Source organism: Myotis nattereri (assembly GCF_964212035.1).
Source record: "Myotis nattereri genome assembly, chromosome: 17".
Taxonomy (NCBI): domain Eukaryota; kingdom Metazoa; phylum Chordata; class Mammalia; order Chiroptera; family Vespertilionidae; genus Myotis; species Myotis nattereri.
The window spans coordinates 24,899,722-24,922,279 of record NC_138092.1 but is presented as its reverse complement, the minus strand read 5'-3'; the positions used below and the strand labels follow the sequence as shown (position 1 = coordinate 24,922,279).

The following is a 22,558-nucleotide window of genomic DNA, read 5'->3' as shown; positions in this document are numbered from 1 at the left end:
AGATAGAACCTTGGGCTGAGTGGGTATTGGGATTTGATGGGGAGTTGTGAGTCAGTGGTAGGAAGTGTAGCATAGGATTGAAGGCAGAAAGAGTTTCTTTACTGGAACAAAAGACAACTTTGCCTTATGAGAATAAACGAGAGATCTCTTGGGGCAGCAAACCGTTTCTCCCAGACAAGCAGCAAGGCCTGAAATGAATGATGTGCTAACAATGATGTGCTAACACCATTCAAACCAGTCTTGTGTGGGTTGATACCTTTGGTCATGTTGTAGTGACTGTGTTGTAATGATTGCTGGCTACTTTAACATTGGTTTGTGCCTTTCATCTTTTCAATGCAGACAGAAGTGTTTGAAAACAGGCTGTGAACAGGTTGTATGGCACTGTTTTAGATACATCACTCCAGGTATGGTATTCTTGAGCTGCTGTGGAAGAGACCTGATTTGGAGATCTATTTTTAGCTTTCAGAGGGGTGCCTTGCTACCTATGTCCCTGCAGGACCATATGGCATCTATTGCTCTTTCTCATGGTAGCAGCAGTCTAATGTTGTGTTTGGGGAACTTCTTTCTGCCAGCAATGCAAATTTTAGTGTTCCTTGGATTAGGAGTGACCCTGTGATCCAAGCTTGACCAATTAGATGTATGCTCCTTGGCATGGAGACCAAAACCAGCAACAACGAAAAGCAGGATTTGATTTACACTACCTGTGAACTATACCTATTCCATTGTACATTTCTGCTTCTTAGATCCTTGCTACCAGCATGGGCCAGCAGCCTCAGTATTGCCTGGGAGCTTGTAAGAAATGCAGGGTCTCTGGCCTCACCTCAGCTCTACAGAATCAGAATCTGCATTTAACCAAGATCCCAAGATCTCTCATAAATGTTTGCCTGGTCCATATGTTTTATTTCTGACTTTTCAAGTGTCTACCCATTTAACTGCATTAAGGTAGGCTCTTAAATATGCATCATGGAATGAGTGGTACCTTGGCCTCTGGTACAGAGATATTGGAATGTTCATCAAGTCAGTGTTTTCTGGCTCTCTTAGGGCTTTATATTTCCTTTAATAAGCCACAACTCCCCCATCTCAATCCATGTAGCTTGGGTGGGGATAATTCAGTTCTTGCCTCCAACAGCAAGAACATGGTAAGGCCATAGATGATTTTCATATTCCATTCACAATTCAAACCAGTCCTGTGAAAGCCAGTCCTGTGATTCCTGTTGGGGTGTTTGGGAAAGAGAACCTGTGGTTCCACTGGATAGTTAGTTCTAAGGATTTTGTGAAGCTGGTCATTCCAGGGACCATCTATGGAGCTAGCCAGTCTAAAAGCAAAGCCAAACAGAGAGGTAAACTGAGTCTGTAATGAGAAGAAAGACTGCATCATGCTCATTTCACTTGAACTGATCATGTTCAACTGGGCCCCGTTTTCAGTTACATGAATCAGTACATTTCCTTCTGTTTGAGCAGGTGGGTTGGACACACATGTAAGACAGGGCAAGGCCAAGGCCAAAGCCTAACTAACTTGACTGGTAAAGATACAGTACGTCCGTTTGAGATTCAGACACTTTATTACTTACACAGAGAGCAATTGGGGGAGTAAGAAAAAGGTGACAGCTCCCCAGGTCTGTGTCCCACGCACCAAAAAGGATGAAACTAAAACAAAAGGAGCCAGATGAAGGGAATGCAAGACCCCCTGTTGCTGAGGAGCCCATTCTAGAGGGCAGCTAAGATGTTTTCTATTCTGCATCTCTATTCTGAGGAGGGTGGACTAAAAGCCCCATGTTCAACAGAAGTCCAGGAGGCGAGGAGGGGACATAGGAAGGTAAGTGGTAGATGGCCTGATAGTTGTTTCTTAGAGACCTTTCTTTTCTTGTGTTTCTGGTGAATCACAAGTTTTTATGCCAGGACTCAGAAAAGACTTTGCTAGTCCAGATATATGTGAGCTCTCCAGGCACATGATGGAGCAGTTTGCTCAAAAGTCCCGAGTGATACATCACTTTTAGTGAACATTTGTCTCTATATTTTTTAAAATATATTTTTATTGATTTCAGAGAGGAAGAAAGAGGGAGGGAGAGATACGGTAGAAACATCAATGATGAGAGAGAATCATTGATTGGCTGCTTCCTGCAGGCCCCCCACTGGGGATTGAGCCTGCAACCAGGTATGTGCCCTTGACCGGAATCGAACCAGGGACCCTTCAGGCCACAGGCCGACGCTCTATTCACTGAGCCAAACCAGCTAGGGCTGTCCCTATTTTTGTCAGTAGTACAAGTTTCCTGTTTTGGGGACTCCTCCCCACCTGAGGAAAAGCCCACCTCCAAGTGCAGAAGCTAAAAATGCTGGCTACTCACTCTCTGACTTCCCTTGCAGTCTGGATTGAGCATGTTATATAGGATCTCCCAACCAGATGCACCCACTTCAGGCTTTGACACAGAAGCCAATGTTGACATGAAGCTGAGACCACACAGAATCTATCATGATGAGGATGGCCATCTCTGTAGCATAAATACTCCGGTGGCTCTGGTGACAGCTACTCTCATAACAACTTCCATTATCTGTGGAATAAAATGAAGTGGGCCCACCCAGTGTTTTCATCAGGCATTTAGGAAGAATTTCAGTATTGTTTGGGGGGGTAAAGGGGGGCACTGTTTCCCACCTTTATTCTTGGCCTTTTCAAGAGATTCCCTGAGCAACTCAATAGCTTTCAAGAATATCTTTTTATGTGTAAAATGAGAGAGTTTCTCTCAATTTCAAATAGGATCTTTAATGGATATATATCTTCTAAGACAAACTTTCTATCATCTACCTGCCATCTACCTATTACCTTCCACTTACCATCTACATTACTCAGACATCCATCCATTGATCAAAAAGCCATCTCTACAGGAGTCTTTATGATTAAATTCCTCAAGATCTAAGGAAATGCATTTTTAATGATGGTATTTCTGGTTTCATGATAGGAAATGTGTATGATTAAAAACGTTACATGTCTGTTAGAAAAAATAGGGAAAACACATTAGAGTAGAAGAAAATTGTCCATAATCATATCAGCCAATACTTGTATTTTCATTTTCCAGTCATTTTTCTATGCATATTTGCACAGTGGTGATAATAGCATCTAAACAACTTACTGCTTTCTTATTTTATGAAATATCATAAACATTTCCCACACTATTAAAAAAATACACAAGTGATTACCTTTTGTGTTTGTAGGCTGTTTTTAGTGTTGCACTATTATAAATATTTCTTATTTTGAATATCTTGGTTCATAGAAAATTTTTTCTATCTTTCAGGTGAATTTCTTAGCATATATTCATAAAAGTATTATTGTTATTAAGTAAAAATATGTGAAACTGTCTTGATACATATATCAAATTGCTTTCCAAAAATTGCTGACTTAATAGTCAAAATCTTATTTTAAATGGATACATGGCAAAGGGTAAGGAGATTATTCACAAAATAAGGACAAAATGCTCTAATGAACACATGAAAAAATTCAACCTTTAATATTAAAAAATTAAAATTATACTGACTTTTAAAAAACATTTTGCATTTAAATATATATATTGATTTCAGAAAGGAAGGGAAAGAGATTAAAAGATCAATGATGACAGAGAATCATTGACCTGCTGTGCCTCCTGCATGCCCCACCCTAGGGGCATGTGCCCTGACTGGGAATCAAACCATGACTTCCTGGTTCATAGGTTGACACTCAACTACTGAGTCATGTCAGCCAGGCAAATTATACTAACTTTTAAACTATTCTGAGGTGAGGGTTTGGAGAACTGTTCACATTTTATGGCTGTATCTCCCTAAGAAAAAGTCTGATATATTTTTAAGTATTTATTTTAAGGGGTGCATTTAGGCCCATACCTATTTGTATCAGGTACATCAGGCCCACACCTATCTGCTCCTTTTTTTCCTTCTTCTTTTTCCAGGGACCTTGTGAAGTAGTGATGGATTTGCCCTTTGCTTGTTTATATCTTATTGAGTACAATATGCCTGATGTAAGTGGGACAGGAATTTTACAGCAATTGTCCTTGTCAATGACAGTAGCCCAGCATTTTTTATAGTTGTTTGTTATTCTGAAATAATACAATGTCTGTCTTCTTCTCTTCTTTGCATTTGGGCTGTTATGACCTGATTTTCTTCTTGATGCATATTGTGTAATTGCTTATTTCTTAATGTGTTTACATTTCCCCTTTACACTGTACATGTAAAATGCCATTTGTAGACATATAAAACTTCTAAAGTTATCAAACAATGTTTTATATGCATATCTCTCTTTCTGTTGGACACATTAGAAGTCTACAGGTCTCTTTAAAGCAGAGGACACATACTGGCTCATCATGAACCATAATTGTCCTATAGGCATGTTTGCCATAAAATATATAAACTTTTAAAAAGTAAATTGCCCATGTTTAAAAATTGTTAAATTTTATTTACAAGTTCAGATTTTACCTTCTGCTTCAAAAAAGTCTTATGATCTGGGAACAGTGAGGCCACATTTTTGCATGTTAGAAATGGGTTGGACATAAGGCTGTTCCCTTCAGTGTGGTCATGTGCTCTTCTGTCCCCAGAAACCCACCCCATTTTGTTGTTAATATCTCTTTAAGAAAGACAGTATAACTTCATGGTTCGGAGCATGTGCTTTCGATCAGACTTCCTAGTTGCAAAAGCTAGCTCTACCAGCTTCCTAACTGTGTCCTTGGCAAGTTCCTTTACCTTCGTGTGCCTCAATGTTCTTTCTACTTGTCAAGGAGAATACCTACCTCATTAGGCTGTTGTGAGAATTAAGTAAGTTGATTAATGTAAAATGTTTAGACTGGTGCCTGCACATAATATGTGCTCAATAAACACTGGGTATTATTATTAACTTCCTGGACCTTGTAGACAGTTCAGTTTGCAGCTCTTGTCTTAGAATCTCTACATTTGGCTTGCTCATCCCCCATAGGTGCTGTGCCTTCAAAATTATCAGGTTTCCTTGTGGGAACTGTCACTTTCTCATTGAGAAGGATGGTCTCCCTCTTCCCCCACATGCACACACATCACCACCACCACCACCAGCATCACCCCATGTGTCAGGAGGGATAGTACTAAAATGTCGGAGATACTTAGAGATCTCTGAGCAATATCTTCTCTGTCAGACAGACAAGTGCTGCCCCAAGTGAGAAACTCAAGGGCAGAACATTTCTTTATTTCTTCCTTCCTTTATTAATTGAAGAGTAATCTCATATGAAAGGTTAATCCCTTTCATTTCTCTAGATTAGGTCTCTTCTCACACCTTGCTCAGTCAGTTCCCTTTCCCACCCCCACTCTCTGTATCTTTCTTTTTTTTTTTTTCACTTCCTGTTATCTCATTCCCTTTCACACAAAGTCCTCAAAATTACATTGCTTTCTTCCCTTTACAGCTAAACTTAAGAGGGAGGTCTGTTATCATTGTTTGCCTATTACCACTACCTCTATCCCATATCCCTTTATTTCACAACACACAACATAAATTTGGCTTCTGTTTACTCTCTCATCTCAGACTGAAATTGTTCAAGCCAAGGTCACTAATGATCTCCTAGATGTGAGAACCAATGCTAACTTTTTTCTTTTCTATCTTTTAATATAACAACTTTATTAAGAAATAATTCATAGATCAAACATTTGACCTACTTAAAGTATACAAAGCAATGGCTCTTAGTATAGTCAAAGAGCTCAACCATTGCCACAATTACTTTTAGACCATTTTCATGGCACCAAAAAGAAATTCCGTATCCATTAGCAAACATTCTTCATCTCCCCCCAAGCCTCTCTGCCAGCTCCAAAAAATCACTATTCTATTTCTGTCTCTACAGATTCACCTATTCTGGACATTTAATAAAAATGGAGTCATATAACATAGCCTTTGTAACTGGCTTTTTACATTGACCACACTGTTTTAAAGGTTCAATCATGGGTGGCATATTATAACAATACTTTATTTGTTTATATGACTGAATATATTCATTGAATGGACTTATCACATTTTGTTTATCCATTCATTAGTTGATAGTCATCTGAGTTGTTGCTACTTTTTGAGTATTATAATGTTCCTATGGAAATTTGTATACAGGTTTTTATGTGTATATTTTCTAAAAAGTTTTTTAAAAATATATTTTTATTGATTATAGAGAGAAGAAAGGAGAAGGATATAGAGATAGAAACATCAACTGGCTGCTTCCTGCACACCCCCTACTGGGGATTGTGCCTGCAACTGGGACATGTGCCCTGACCAGGAATTGAACTGGTGACCTCTTGGTTTGTGGTTCAATGCTCAACCACTGGGTCACACTGGCAGGGCTGTATGGATATATTTTTAATTCTCTTGGATATATATGTGCTGCTAATCTCATTCAGTCATTTTTTTTTATTTTCGCTTTCATCTCTAGAAATTCCATTTAGTTTCTTTAATATATTTTCCATTTTTTATGTTTATGTTTTTCTTTAAATCCTTGAGCATATTGAAATATATACATACAATAGCTGTTGTAATACTCTTCTCTGCCAAATCCATCATCTCTTTCCTGTCTATGTTTGTTTCTGTTGATGGGCTCTTGCTTAGGGTTACATTTTTCTGCTTCTTGGCATGGCTAGTAATTTTTAGTTAGATGATCAACGTTTTGAATGATATATTGTCAACTGTTGTTTTTCTTTAAGGAGCACTGAGCTTTTTTTGTGGCAGGTAGATTCGATACTTTCAAGGCTTATTCTTAAACCTTCTTATAGTAGGTCTAGAGTGGGTCTTTACTTTAAGCCTAATTAATCTTACTACTCAAGTATAACCTTTCCAGAGTCTCTACTGAATGCCCTAGCCATTATCAAAGTGTGGTCCCCTGGACTAGCAATATCCCATTATCTTGTTAGTAACACAAAATCTTAGGCCTACTCTAAACTTACTAAATTAGAAACTCTGGGGTTGGGCCCAACTATCTGTGTTTTAACCAATTCTCCAGGTACATGCTAAAGTCTGAGAACCACTCTACTCAAACAATACTTCCCAAACTTTCATGTGCACATGAATCACCTGAAGATTTTGTTTAAATGCATTTTCTGATTCAGTAGTCTAGAAAATCCTGAGATTATAAATTTTTCACAAGCTCCTAGATGCTATTACTGCTGTTGATTGTCTGAACTCGCTTTGGGTAATAAGAACTTAGAAACCTTACTTTCAGCCACGGAGTCTGATTTCAATGGCATAAGAAGGTTTAATTATTAAGTAACGATATAATGATAAGTGGACCCAGTCTGGAATTTCTGTATTAAGGCTCCTATTTACTGAAACTGCTACTCACAAAAAAATATATATTTTAGGTGAAAGCAGTATAGGAATTTCTCTTAATTTCTAAATCCAAGTACAAGTATGAGAAGAACATTATATTAGTTATAAGAATATAAGATCATTTGCTAGTCATTTTATTATATGCTGGACACTGCCTGTTATTTATTTAAATCCTCCCAGTAACACTATGTAGTTAGTATCATTATTTGTGATTGTCTTATATTTCTTATTGTAATATCTGCAGCAGAATCTCAGATTAAATTTCTTGCTTGATGCTATCCAACTAGTAATTTGGTTAGCATTAAATTAAAATCTGGGCCTGTCAAATGAAAATCCCAAAACTAAAGTTTTTGTGCTTATTGTTTTGCTTTATCATTTTAGTTTGAATACAATCTTAAGAAATTAAAAAATAAACAAAAAAATGAACTTACTATGTGTTGGATTACCATGAGAACAAATCGGATTTAAATGTGAGTTACAAGTCAATGCCACCTGGCACAGTGCCTGCACTGCTATGAAGTCATTATAACCCATTTTAAACAGGAGCCTCTGTACCAGGCTTCCACTGCTTTAAAAACATTTTGTTCTAACATAGGCATTCAGTTATTGTCTTTATATTAACTAGCAAAACAATACTTTTGTTTTACTTAGAGGGAGGGGTTAACCTTGGTAAATAAAGGAAAGACTTTGAAAGGACTGGCAAAAATCAGACCTTTATATATTGTGGCTAAAGCTTTATTAACTCTGTTTCAAAGTCAGGGCAGTTTGGTTGCAAAATTGGAATGGCTCAGGGCTCCAGGGAAGGAAGATAGGTTTGCTCGTTCTCTCTCTCTTCCCCCCACCCCCACAACACAAGCAAAGGAACTGTGTTCTCTGTAGTAATTACTTTATAGCCTGGAGCATGAGATTTGATCATTTATATCTTGCCTTGGATCAGAAAACACATTATTATTAGTTAAAAATTTATCTCTATATTTTTAAATATCAAACCAGTAGTACGCCCCGAGTTTTGGCCATTGCATACTAAATTTTACAAGTTAGGTAACTGCCACTGGAAAGATTCCCTTTATGAAAATTATTCAAACCCTGCTTTTTTTTTTTCCCCCAAACCCTGCTTTTTATGGAGCTAAGACTCTTTCTTAAATCTGCTGAACTCCAGTATGAATGGCCCTAGATGAAGAATACCCTAAACAGATCATCCCCTGAAGATTTATATATATATATATATATATATATATATATATATATATATATATTTCTTATTTTCTCTCTCATATTTCTTTCTCAAGGTTAAAGGTAAGCTAAATGGACACTCAAAGATTTTATAGCCTTGTGATTCTCTAGCTGTATTCTTTTTACTTTATTAATTATTATTGTTATTTTTTAATCCTCACCCAAGGACAGATATATATATATATATATATACATATACATAAACACACATGTATATATGTTCATATATAATATGTTTTCAAATTGATTTTTAGAAAGAAAGGGAGAGAGAGAAAAAACATTGATGTGAGAGAGAAACATTGATGAGTTGCTTCCCTTATACACTCTGACTGGGAATCGAACCTACAATATAACATGTACCCTGACTGGGAATTGAACCCTTCACTTTTTGGTGCAGGGGACAACACTCAACCAGCCGGACTACTAGGCCAGAGTTCTAGCTGTATTCTTTGACCAAATTTACTCATAAGCCAGATTGTATTGCTTGCATTGAATTTGTAAGAAATACCTGGATTTAATTAGATCAAAACAGAGCATTACTACTTTATTGTAAAGTTTTTTTATGACTGAATTTGGAAAAATAACTAAACATTTTTTTAAATGCTCAATGGTAGGAGATGCAGGACACAGACCGTAGTTTCTAAAGCTCTTTTGCTGAAGAAGAGGATAGAACAGGTCGGCAGGCCTTGAGTTGGAGAGCTCTACAGGTGCGTGGAAACTAGGAAGATGTTGGGCTGTGCTTGGCAGATAGGGGTGTTGGTGGGCAGAGTGGAGCTCCGACACTGAAACCAAGTAGCTCAGAGCTGGGCACAGACAGAAGAGGAAATGGGGTGTACCCAGGTGAGCAGTCAGCAATCAGGAGGCTACAGGCACCCAAGGGCAAAGTAATATGAAGTTTCCAAAGTCTGAGAGGGCAGGTAATAAACTGAGAACACCACAGGGAGGGAAAACCAGGGAACCAGAAACTCAGCAAACTGTGTGAGTGCTGGCACCAACAACAAAGACCTCGATAACAGGGGCCAAGCCCTGTTTATGATGTAGTTGGAAAGGCATGAGCCAAAAGAATCTGACCTCAAATTCCTCCGCAACCACGCCTTGTGACCCCGAACTTCTAGCCCCGTGTCCCAGTGCCAGGCACAGAGAAAGGAGAAATGAATCACCAGGAGATTCAATTTCTCATGTACAGAATAAGGGTTTTACCTGCCTCCACAGGGTTGACATAAGGACACAAAAAATGAATGTAGTAAAGATATCAGGAAATACCTAACATGCCTTGAACTAGTGCTCCGTAAATACTGGCTTCTCTTTCTTCTTTTCGATAAGGATCTTCCATATTTACTTTCAGCTGGGGCAGGCGACCAGGGAGGATTCGAGAACCAGTAAAGGTCAGTGGTTTGTGTCGGCTAAAAGGAAAGCGAGGAGCAGGAGAGAAAGGCTAAAATACTGACACGGGCCTGGGAATTTGCCAGGGGCAGGGAGGTGTATGCTTAAATTGTTGGTACCTTTCAGAAGTAGCTCTCAGCTGGAAATTCCTGTCAGGACAGGATTGTGGGATACTTTCTATTTTGAACTAAAATAACTTAATGCTTAAAAAAAATCCTGGTCAGTTTCTGTTTGTGATCCCTTGACCTTATTTTCATTGTCAATGAAGTTTCTTGTAGGAGCAATTGAGAGGAGTGTATAAGTGTGCAATGGCTGGTATGGAGAGATAGGAGAACCATTTAGAAGCTGTGTTTGCAAAGCCAGTGTACTGTCTTTACTTACATAATGCGTTATTTAGGGTGGGCTTACAAGGGGGAGAGGAGTTCATAAAGATAATTTTCCACAATAAAAAGTTGATCTAAAGTTAAATTCTGTGGTGTCATTTCCTTGGTTATAACCCTGTACTCCACATCCCTCCTCCACATGCCAGCGCCCTGAGGCTAAAATCCAAATTCTTTAATATGACAGATAAACATTTATGGTCTTCCTGTAGCATAGTGTGTGGCCTCATCGTTTACTGCTCTACCTCTCCCGTACTAGCCTGAGGCCTAAGTAAACTATTTAAAATTCCAATAGTATCCCATGTTCTCTTTTGGATTTTTGTAAATTATTTTCGCCCTACCTGAATCATTTTCTTCTTCCACAGTTTGTCTTCAAACTCTAACTTATGCTTTATATCCTACTTTGGAAGTCACTTCTTCCGGGAAGTCTTCCTCAAATCTCTTAAGACGGGGCCAATTGTCTTCTTCACCATGTGCTTCTATAGTGGAAAAAAAAAAATCACATTGTGCAGTAATTATCTATATACTATCCCCCCCCCCCGCCCCCAAACACACACACACACACACACACACACACACACACAAAACTGTGGATGTTGAGGGGACAAAACTATCTGGTCAACCCTGTATCCCAAGTACCTGAAAGAGAGTATCTATTCAATAAATATTTGTTAATAAACTGACCCTGAGCAAAATATTTCCCAGCAACAAAAACAATCCAGAGCAACTTTGGTGATAATAGAGCACATATTGGAGCATCAGTAACTCTTGAATAAAACTAATTTAAAATTGTGCAGATGCCAACAAAAAGCCTTTATAAGGCCATGAAGTACCATTATAGAATCAAACTTATATGTTTATGTACACATGTGTGTGTCTGCTTTCATAAAAGCCTATTGAAATCATGAAAAAAATGTTAAAATTAGTTAGGATGTTAGAGGTTTTCCTGAAGCTCAAATGGGATAATACAGTGAAATATTAACATTGTACTGACACATAATAAGCAGTAATAAGTGGTGGTAACCCCTTAATGTTGTTGTTATCATTAATGTCAGTGAAATGTTCAGTTTCCTGGACAATATCCTTCCTTGCTCTGCATTTGGCTGATCTCAGGTTAGGTTGCTGTATCCCCTCAGATCTCTCCTGCAATTAATTAGCTTTCCACTCCTGGGTAATAGACTGAATAGTGTTCCCAAAGATATCCAGGTCCTAATGCCTGGATCCTGTGAACATTACCTTATATGGCGAAAGAGGCTTTGAAGATGTTATTAAATGAAGAATCGTGAGGTGAGGAGATTATTCTGGGTTATCCAGATGAGTCCCAATGCAACCACAGGCATCCTTATACGAGGGAGATTTGACAAACAGAAGAGGCAAGTGACCACTGAGGCAAGATATTGTGCTGCTGGCCTTGATGATGGAGGAAAAGGTCTGTGAGCCAAGACATGCAAGGACTGCAGCCCTTGAGGATGGAAAAGCTAAGGAAACAAATTCCTCTCAAAGGGAGCTTGACCCTCCCTATACCTTGATTTTGCCCAATAAACCTGATTTGGGGCTTCTTACCTCCAGAATTGTAAGAGAATACATAGGTGGTATTTTAATACACTACATTTGTGGTAATTTGTTACAGCAATACACCCTCCAAACCATCATGACCCATTCATTTGGTTTCCATAAGGAGAGATGTTTTTCTGAACACTCCTGGCCTTTTGCCCCTTGGGTTTGTTTCATGGGTAAATGATATTTGCTGCCATAACCCCCTTCACTTCTTTTTTTCCGTTAGTATGTTGTTTGTTTTCCTACCACCTGCATCATCAGTTCTGTGAGGACAGAGTCCAGGTTTGTTTTGTTAGTCTTGGCTTCCTTAACCCTTTGCCTGGAGCATGATATTATATTCAAATGTGTGAAATTACCCATGGTAGACCATTGGCAGTTTCATATGATTCAGTCTAAGGTTCTTAATTAAGGTGTGTTGAATAAAAACATCTAAGGAGAAGAGTAATTTAAGTTCTTTAAGTGTCACGGACTGGTCCTGAACCCCATCTCCATCTCTTCAGTTCCCTAAACATGGAAGCCAGGAAGATCACGTGGGTGAGGAAGTCCCACGGCTAGAAGCCACGTCTCCGATCATTTCTTGCCCTGTAAATACAATAGTTACATCTAATTACCGAATGCAAGCAAACTCAGAGTTATAAGACAAAAAACAGGACTCTGGATTTCATCATGTAGAGTGTTTTGCTGTAATTAGCTCATTAATCTTGGCAATAGCCCTACACATCGATGCTGTGTATTCTCACTTTACAGATAAGGACATTGAGACACAGAGAGTGTAAGTAGCTTGTCCAGGGCCATGTTACTTGCTAGTGGCAGTGCTGTGATTTAAGCTCCGTATGATTCCAAACCCCACCCTCCATTGCCTTGAGAAGCACCAATCGAGGCAGAGGCATTAGCAGCACAAGGTAACATAAGAGAGACTTGTGTGTGTCTGTCTCTGGGACACAGCACTTGAGGGAGGATTGATCTCTCAAATTTCATGGAAGGATTTTCTAGTACATCTGAGTACAATGAGCCCCAGTGTGAAAAGGATGCAGTTCTGCTGATAACTCTGTTCTGCAAACTAGTAAGTCATTTTCTGCATGCATAGGAGCTAATATTTATCACCAGAAAACTGGCATTTTACAAGACCTGTAAGTTTAAACAGTTTAGAAAGGGCACAGGAAACAAGAGGCAAAGAGAATGGGTCTGTTTGGAAATAAAACAACTGTATACAAAGCTTTCTTTGGAGAACTAATAATATTTGGTTAAAATTAGCAAATTTAGATTATTGTGTCATTATCAATAAGATTTTTTAGGATAATTTCCCTCGATAGGTTTATTTTCCCCTCAGGCTTAAGGTATAACTGACAATTAAAATTGTATATATGTAAGGTGCACAGTGTAATAATTTGGTATATGTATAGCTATGAAATGAATGCCAAAGTCAAAATAAGACACCCATCATTTTACATACTCTTCTATTATTTTTGTGGTAAGAACACTTAAGATGTACTCTCTTAGCAAATTTTAAGTGTACATTACATTATTATTAACTACTAGAGGCCTGGTGCATGAAATTCATGCATGGATAGGGTCTCTAGGCCTGGCTGGCGATAAGGGCCGATCAGGGCCTTCTGGCTGCAGGCTGGGGCCTTCCTTCATTCCATGCTGCCCCCTGGTGGTCAGCACACATCATAGCGAGTGGTCGAACTCCCAGTCAGTAGAACTCCCAAGGGGACAATTTGCATATTAGCCTTTTATTATATAGGATAGTTAACATAGTGTACATCCATAGAACATATTCACCTTATAGCTGGAAACTTGTATCCTTTGACTAACAATTCTTCATTTCCCCTATCCCTTAGCTCCTGGCAACTACCATTGTACGCTCTATTTCTATGATTATGACTTCTAAAATTCCACAAACAAGCCTTACCACCCAGTATTTGCCTCTTTACATCTGACTTATCATAAATAAGTTTTTTAAAATATTTTATTGATTTTTTACAGAGAGAAAGGGAGAGGGATAGAGAGTTAGGGATGAGAGAGAAACATCGATCAGCTGCCTCCTGCACACTCCCTACTGGGGATGTGCCCACAACCAAGGTACATGCCCTTGACCCGAATTGAACCTGGGACCCTTGAGTCCGCAGGCTGACGCTCTTTCCACTGAGCCAAACCGGCTAGGGCATACATAAGTTTTTATATATATATTTTTATATATATTTTTATATTGCAGACAATTTCCTAAGACCTACTATTTTATAAAATTAAACAAGGTTTAGCAAAAATATGTTTGGTGGGTTATGTAATAGATATATAGATATATCACTGCCTTACTTGCAACCTGAATGCACTAATTGAGACCTGGGGGTTGTGTTATAGTGGAGGCTGTTGGTCTAGTCTACTGAGACTAAATTCATGATGCTGGTACATTTCTCATTGTCAACATTTGAAGACACAAATGTTTAAGGTGTTTTATTCTGGTGTATTTAGTTGAGCCTATTCTAAGCATCAAGAGACCAAGTTTACATGAAAAATGAAAAATGCCGAAGGTGAGGGAGTGTGCTGTGTCTTATCTCCTGTAGTGTGCCTTCCCACAGAGTAATATCCTTTTTACTATCTAGGGGAACACTGATGTTCAGACTCCCACTGCAATGCCCTCTTGCAATTTCCTTCCTTATCACTCTAGAAATGAGACAGATGGTGAGGGGCACTTGGGATTCACATTTACTATATGCGTAATACCGTCTAAGCTAACTGGAACTTTCAACTCAGTTTTGTCAAAGGCAGTATTTGTTGAAAGCCAGTGATTTACAAGACACATTGATAGTCACTGCAAAGACCTAAAGCTCTTGATTGATTGCTATTAAGCAACCTCCTTTTCTGGAGTACATCGGAAGTCAAGAGGGCTGCCTGTGAGCATTTATTATACTGGGAAGTTGGGATTGTGAATGGAGCTTAGTCAGAGGTGTACTTCTCTAGGCCTGAGTCTATGCTCAGGAAGTCACGCAAATGAGAGAATTTGATAAATATTTACTATGTCGATGCTCTGTGCCTTTCTCTAAACACAAGCTCCAAAAAAAATAAATTAATTAACTGAATGGGCATTTATTGGGTATTTATAGAGCTCCTGTCATGTACCTGGCACTGTGTTGAGTATAGGGGATTCACTGTAGAGCTCGATTCTCAGTCCCTGCCTCAAAGAACACACACAAGATGACATGTGCAACAGAGAGCCAGCAGCAAGATGGTCAACAAAGGGGCAGTTACAAGACAGCAGAGCCCTGGTCAACTCAGTTTCCGCCACTATTTTCATTTGCTTCTCCAAACATTCTTTCCCCACCTTGTCCACGGTGCTTTGCACCCAGGAGGCTGGTCTGTTATTGCTACTCCATGTAATTGCTGCCCCTTCCTTCTGGCTTCATGCTGAGCTTGGAGAGCACCCCTAGGGAACTGAAGAGGGAAAAACAGTGAGGTCATAATATTTACCCCTCACTCCTTCCCTGGGAAAGCCATTAAGAATTAATGTCTTTGAAACTGCTGAAAGTTATACAAACCCACCTTTTATATGTAAGATAATAATCAGACAGGCAGTACATGTTGTCGACCAAGCATAAATTAATCAGGAGGCTTTGCTAAAATAAAAAATGACCAAGTTCTAATCAAGGGTTTTAGGATTTGCACATCAACAACACTGCCAGGTAACACCAGAATGTCCTGAAGAAAACAGAAAAAGTTGAGAGTTCATACAGTAAAGCATCATTTGAGAAGTTCCTGGGAAGCTCAGAGTCCTTATGACTTGGATTAAATTTAGTTTTAAATCCTAGCTCTAGAAATCATCTCTATCTGTCTCTGTCTCTCTCTCTTTCACTGTCTATGCCCATCCTAGACCTAGCCTTTCCCCTTCATTAGCAACCCCCAGAGGCAGCAGGAGACAGTAGCTGGCCCTGACAATGGTGACACTGTGTGAACCGCTGGCAGGCTGAAGGTCACATCCTGACATAAGTTATGTTTCAGCTCCTGAACACTAAGGTGGAAAGACCCCTGGCTACTTTCCCATGGCAGGGACTGAGGGACTCCAGAAAAGGCCTCAGAGCTGTCCTCAAGACCTGAAAAAATGATCCTTTACCCTTACCTCACCCCCAGCAAATCAGCTCCCGGCAGACCCCGGACCCTCTAACCCACAGTCTTGTGATTTTGCTCTATGTAATCTGTAACCTACACGCCACTGGGGAGTTTGGCCTTTTCAGCATTCGCTTCCCGTTCTGGGTGGTGCCTTTCATAGTAAAATAGCCAATATTTCTCCACTATAATTTTTAGTGTCTAGTGTTTGGCTCTGCTGGTGCCGGGTGGACGAACTCTCTCTGTTCTGTAACACTTGTTAAAATAGAATGTACCAAGAATAAAAGGCTAAAGTCAAGAAATTATTCTTACATCAGAGCCATTTCTTTGCATATTACTGTTCAATTGAGCAATATTTTTCTATTTCAGAACTCTTTTAATAACTAAATTGTCTCTCTAGATTTGGTTGTAATTCCAGGCTTGAAAATTAGGGGAAACATTTCTAATTTTATCTCAATTTTCCAGGCCATGCTCTTTTACAGGTTTATCATAAATTAAATATAAGCTCGAACAAATATGAAGTGAAGTGTCAAAAGCAAATTAATTCTATTGGGTGTCAGTGCTTGGGTCAATCAACACATGCCCAGATTTATTTCCCAGGTCTCTGTCAAATGTGTAAGGGGAGAAGAGGAAGAGAAAGATAAGACTTCATCTCCAGCTTGCAGTTTGAACATGGGAGCATGGAGGATGGGATAAGTAAGTGATCTCTAAAACGGGGCAGAGAGACTCAAATCCTGCCTTGGTCAGGTACTCACTGTCTGTATCTGTCTCTCAGATGGTTCCTTCACCTATAACAGCGGTTCTCAACCTGTGGGTCGAGACCCCTTTGGGGGTCGAATGACCCTTTCACAGGGGTCGCCTAAGACCATCGGAAAACACATATATAATTACATATTGTTTTTGTGATTAATCACTGTGCTTTAATTATGTTCAATTTGTAACAATGAAATTGGGCGTCACCACAACATGAGGAACTGTATTAAAGGGTCGAGGCATTAGGAAGGTTGAGAACCATTGACCTATAACATGGGAGTGATGTTAGTTACTTTATAAACCTGTTGTCAGAGTGGCCTGTGATCCATGCCTAGCACTCTGCATACTTGGTACTCACTTCACGAAATTACCTCGAGAATTCATTTAAAGTTTTGAACTCAGGGGTGCATCAACGTACATCCACTTGACTGTGAGTTGAGAGAAGGGACACATCTTTGTATGCCTGGAGCCAAGAACAAGGACTGTGCAATGTAAGGAAGGGCTTCAACTGTATTCTGTGGATACAGAGTGAATATCTTCTCATCTTTCACATGTATGATCATCCTTTATCAGTTGCTAATGGGGTTGCAATTGTATTTGACAAGAACGCAAGGCCCAGGACTCTTCCAATGGCTGGCTAACACCTTCATTAATTCACAATGCATATTCTAGGAAAAATCATTCTGTTTATTTTTTTAAAAGACTTTCCACCAAGTCCCGATATAGTATTCTTATCATATAATGCTATGAGAAATCCTTTTTAGCATGGGCTATAGTCAGTAGGACAACTTGTTTCCTTGGCCTCATTTCTCTAGATCTACATAATAATCTCAACTTTCCTTCTTACTACTATGATGGTGAGTAAAATAGATTCCCCCAAAAAGAAAGGAGAGCAATTATTTATTTAAATTTCTTGTACTAACAATGGAATAACATGGCCTGAGTTGTTCTTGGACTTGATCCCTGCAAAGCAGCAAGTCTAGTTTGTGGGGTTGATGTGTAAAAATAAGCCCCGAACACCAAACACTACTTCCTCACAATTGGCATCATAAATTAAAATTGTCCTAGCCCCATCGCATTTCCCTCTTTCCAATGGGATAGATATAGCTCTTCAGTTCTAGCATAGCCCTTGCTAATTTTATCATCTTGAAGCAGTTATTTATTATTCCCAAGTATTAATGTTTTTATCTGGAAATTAAGATATTTCATTTCAGGGGTGTTTGGGGGAGGAAAGAAAAGACTATAGAAGATATTTCTGGAATGTAGCCAGTACTGAAACAGTGTTAATTCTCCTGCAAAGCTTTTTTTCAGGTTAGTTTGCTTTTACTATCTATTAGTCACCTTGACCTTAAAATTTTATGATACAAACCAAAAGCAGAGGTTAGTGGGGAAAATAGGAAAACAAAAAGGTGAACGGATAATATGCCAACTGGATATATACCCCAATGAACAGTCATTGCCTGTCTGTCCGGTCATTTTTCCTTCCTCCTGGAAATTGTTTCTCCACTCTTACTCCCTCCTTCTGGGAAATGGTCTTTCTCCCATTTTGGCCATCTAGTCTGAGTGGGAGCTGGCACTTCTTATAAGTCTCAGCCACACGTAAGGATCTGAGATGAGTCAATAAATCCAGAGTGACACTACTCACTGTCTGACCTTAGCTGATGGGTCTGGGAATGAACCCTTCACTCAAACTGGACAAACTAGTTTTTTAACGTGAAAAAGAGACAGCAGGAGTCAATCACTTTCTGGTGATGATAATGAAAGATTGAAGATGGAATTGCTGCCAGATTCTATATTTTCTGTTAGTGGGAAAACCTTTCCTAAGAAAATAAACCCAACATGTGGATAGAAAACATACAGTGTTTTCTGGAGACATTGAAGTTTCTATTCCCAATTGGCCCCTGGGCCATATTTGCTTTTTTGTGTGGTTACAAGTCTTCCAATAAATTCCTTCTTTTTTTTTTTTTTTTGGCTCAACTAGTTTTCTGTTGGCTTGCTGTCACTTTTAACTAGAAGTAAACCTGACTTAGAAAATCCTTTACAAAAAATAAAGACCCCATAAATCCTCACTCCAGGGCCAACAGGAGGTTCTGTGAGTGAATAAGAGAGCCTGAAGTCAGGGCTGTTGAAGAGTGGATATTGCCCTTACCTGGCTCTAAAAATGGACCTAAATTGTCAGGGATTGAAGATAGGGGCAAAGGAAATGTTGGGAGTTAAGAGGCCATCCATAGGAATCTTCTAGCCATTAGGAGCACAATCAGAGAGTAAACAATAAAAATAACAAACATTCAGGCAAATGAAAGGAGTCAAGAGCCAGAGTCTGTGACGGGACATAATTAAAGGAGCAAACAGGCTAGAATGGGTAGTTGTATCAGTACCTGAACATCAGCATCTGGATCACAGATCCTGCTATGATACAAAGAAGCCAGTGCTCTGATTAAAGGGTGGCTGTGAAACCACATGCAGAAGGGAAAGGCACTGTTAAATGGATGTTTGGAAGTGGACAGAATATCATCTCACCCAAGACAATGATTTCAAGAAGACAATTTTCAAATGATGTTTTCATTCTTCATTTGTATCATCTGTTGATCTGAAGTAGGCACTTCTAGCTCATGAGTGAGGCTCTGAAGTAAAAAAAAAAAAAATTTAAAGGAGTTATATTCCCACTTTTAGAATACCTGGCATATAAAAATTCAAATTTGCAAGGTTATTATTTTTTTTTACCTGAAGGATTATTTATTTTGCAAAAGATTTACTATAGTGTTTCTTTAATCTAGGAAACAACCTTTCCCCAAAATAGTTAAATATGAGTCACTCATATTGTATTTAACATTTCAGGATACATCTCTTATATAAAGAAAGCAAACCTATAAACACAAATAAGTTGTTCAATGGAGTTAATATTGCATGGTTTTGTCTGCTGTAATGATATGTAAGAGTTCAAAATTTGGACATAAACTCATCTCATTCCAGATTACTATTTTAACTGTTCTCAGATGTGCTGTATATGTTGATTCATTCATACCATCAAGAGGAAGAAGTTATAGGTCTTTCAGTGGATCTTCAGAACTCAACATTCAAGGTTATAAATTCACTGATATTATGGCAAGCACTATTGTATGGAGAATAATAACCATCATCTCTTATATGAATAGTCTTTTGGAACAGAGAACTCTTTCCCACTTATAATCTTACATGCCTTATTGCAATCCTTTGAAGCAGGTACTCTAGGCACCCCTCCCCCCTTTTTTTAAGAATGATAAAATTGAAGCTGGAACATTAAATGACTTACCCAAGATTATACATGGGAATAGTAAATAGGAGAGCCAAGATCCATTTCCATTTCTTTTGACTATGTTGCTTTCTAGTATAATACAGCTGCTTTACAACAAAATACCTTATCTGTCCTTAAATGAGCTGTCTGAGATAGTTTACAAATGACAGTAACAACTTCCTCTTAAGGCAGTTTCCTGTTCTCCAAGCATGATACTGTGTAATTGGCCCAGGACTGAACTTCTGGATAATTGCTCTGAAATCAAAGCCTGAAATGCATTTAAGCAATTTCTCAATTACTTGGCACCAAACTTCTCTTGGATATAATTCTGCTGTCTGATATTTGATAGACATGCCCCAATTTCTATCTGGTAATTTAACTCATACTATTTGTCTAGGTTAAACTGATTTAGCAAAATATGTTTATTCTACAGAGTAGAATTTTTGTTTGTTAAATTTGCATGAATATGTTGGAAAAGAATTTTAAAAACTTGAATCTGTATTTAAATATTTGGATATTTTATTATATGTTAAGAGATTTTATTACATCTTTAGATGCTTATGTGTGCACCATGAATATATATTTCTGTGAGGCTGAGAAATATATAATCATTGTGTTTATAGCAATGTGTTTGCTTTATTGAACAAATCTCAGGCTAAAAATTCCCTAGTGGCTAAGTATAAGCATATGAGACAATGAACTTGCTTTGGTTAATAGCTGGGTAGATTTAGGAAAGAACAAAATATTACATTGTTAGAAATAAAACACTTTTTTGGTATTAATAAAAAGTATTGGGAAAGTTAGAATGAGCTTATAATTTCAGGCAAGAAAACAATTGGGAAATAAAAAAATAGTTGATTACATTGCTTAATAAATAGCTAGGAAAAAATGACTTCTGTATTCAAACAGCTCCACCATATCACTGCAATTCCCCAGTTGGGAATTTTTAATTATGTATTAAAACACCGTTTGCACTAGGGAATGGATATCATTAAGCTTACTACTTTCTCATTACAGTTTTATATATACACTTACAAGTTTAAAAAAAATGAAAGTAAGAACTTGTCACTTCACACTAGAGAATTTAGAGGGTCCAGAGCATTAAGTAGCCATTATTCATCTTTAAAATCTATGATAACTCAATCATATTATTGTTGGTGACATTCAGAGAGTCCCTTAGTGAATATGTTCAATCTCCAGCTAACTTGTGAAAAGATAAAGGTTTGTCTGAAATAAGCCTGCTGCAATAGTTGCCTCCATTTGAAAATCATTATGTGGTCAGGTTATTTGCTGAGGCCTGCTTCTTCAGTCAAAGTGTGTATGCACAAGACATTTAATTTATTTCATTTAAATTTGCTATTTACAGGACAAATCTTACAACAAGGATTTTATGCTTGGAAAAGTTCTCTTGAAATAACTGCTTGTTTTGTTAAATTTACAGTGTTGCCATATACAGCCAGTTTTTCCAATAAATGCTATATTAACAGGATAATTATTTACATATGTACTTCATTTTATAGTAGGAAAATCCAAGCCTTTCATGTATTGTATCAGTCACACTATGCCACATAATTAAGTCAATACAATGTACCTGTGCACACTTAAAATATAGGCAGTTATAAACATTTCTTCACAAACATTTGGCCCATATTCATAGCCTTAGGAGAGTTTCTCTCAAGGGAAACCAACTACTTTTGGCATTTTATCCCATCTTGGAGGGAGTGAGATATTTGTGGGTTGGATTCCAAATGTTATTGAAGTTGCCTAGCTACCACATCTCAGCAGAAGGAGAAACTGAGAATTTTGACAGCAATTGGCCATGTCGCAAATTAACATGGGCCTTTCTGACAGCTGGGTGATAGGGAGTTCTCCATTTCCACCTACAGTAGCTCTTGTGCGTATGACTGACTATGGGCACCTGCTAAGGTGAACAGTCTTCACATGCTTCTGATTCAGATCAAGTTTTAGTAGCTGTCAGGTCTCGAGGAACCGAGAGTGAATTAAAAAGTCAGTGAACAAATATTTCTGAACCCTGCATGTGCCAGGATATGATACAGGGATACATAAGTCCTAATCTGAGGGAGTGGGGATAACAAGGGAAACTTCCCTGAGTTGGAGATCATTAATTTGTAACATGAAGAGGACGTTGGCACAGAAAAGAGGAGCAAATGCCTATATGTTGACTCAGGGAAATAAGCATTGTGTGTTCAAAGATCTCAGGAAAGCTTCACAGGGCTGAAAAGACAATCATATGAAAGGAGCAAGAAGCAATTCTGGGCTGATTCTTAAAAGGTCTTAAAAGGATTATGAAGGATTTTGGACTTAATCTTAAAATAATAACAAGCTATCAAAGGGCCATAACAGGAGTTTCATTAATCATGATTATGGTTTTAAAGAGATCCTGTTGGCTACTATGAGGAGAGTGGGTCAGTGGTGGCATGAGAGTGACAATATTAGATGCAGGAGACCAGTTAGAAAGATATATTGTCACTAGAGGCCCAGGCATGAAATTCGTGCACTGGGGGGGAGGGTCCCTCAGCCCGGCCTGTGCCCTCTCACAGTCTAGGAGCGATC

The 22,558-nt window shown here is 38.5% G+C and overlaps 1 long non-coding RNA gene across 1 annotated transcript in view; it reads right to left on the bottom strand.

Moving 5' to 3' along the window:
- Window positions 1-12,072: 12,072 nt before the first annotated feature.
- Window positions 12,073-22,558, bottom strand: part of LOC308533593 — a 32,537-nt gene continuing 22,051 nt past the window's right edge. The window contains exons 3-5 of the long non-coding RNA XR_013997101.1: window positions 19,231-19,334; window positions 15,179-15,288; window positions 12,073-12,435 (exon numbers count right to left, since the gene is read on the bottom strand). This is a non-coding gene — a long non-coding RNA (uncharacterized lncRNA). The remainder of the gene's footprint in view (window positions 12,436-15,178; window positions 15,289-19,230; window positions 19,335-22,558) is intronic.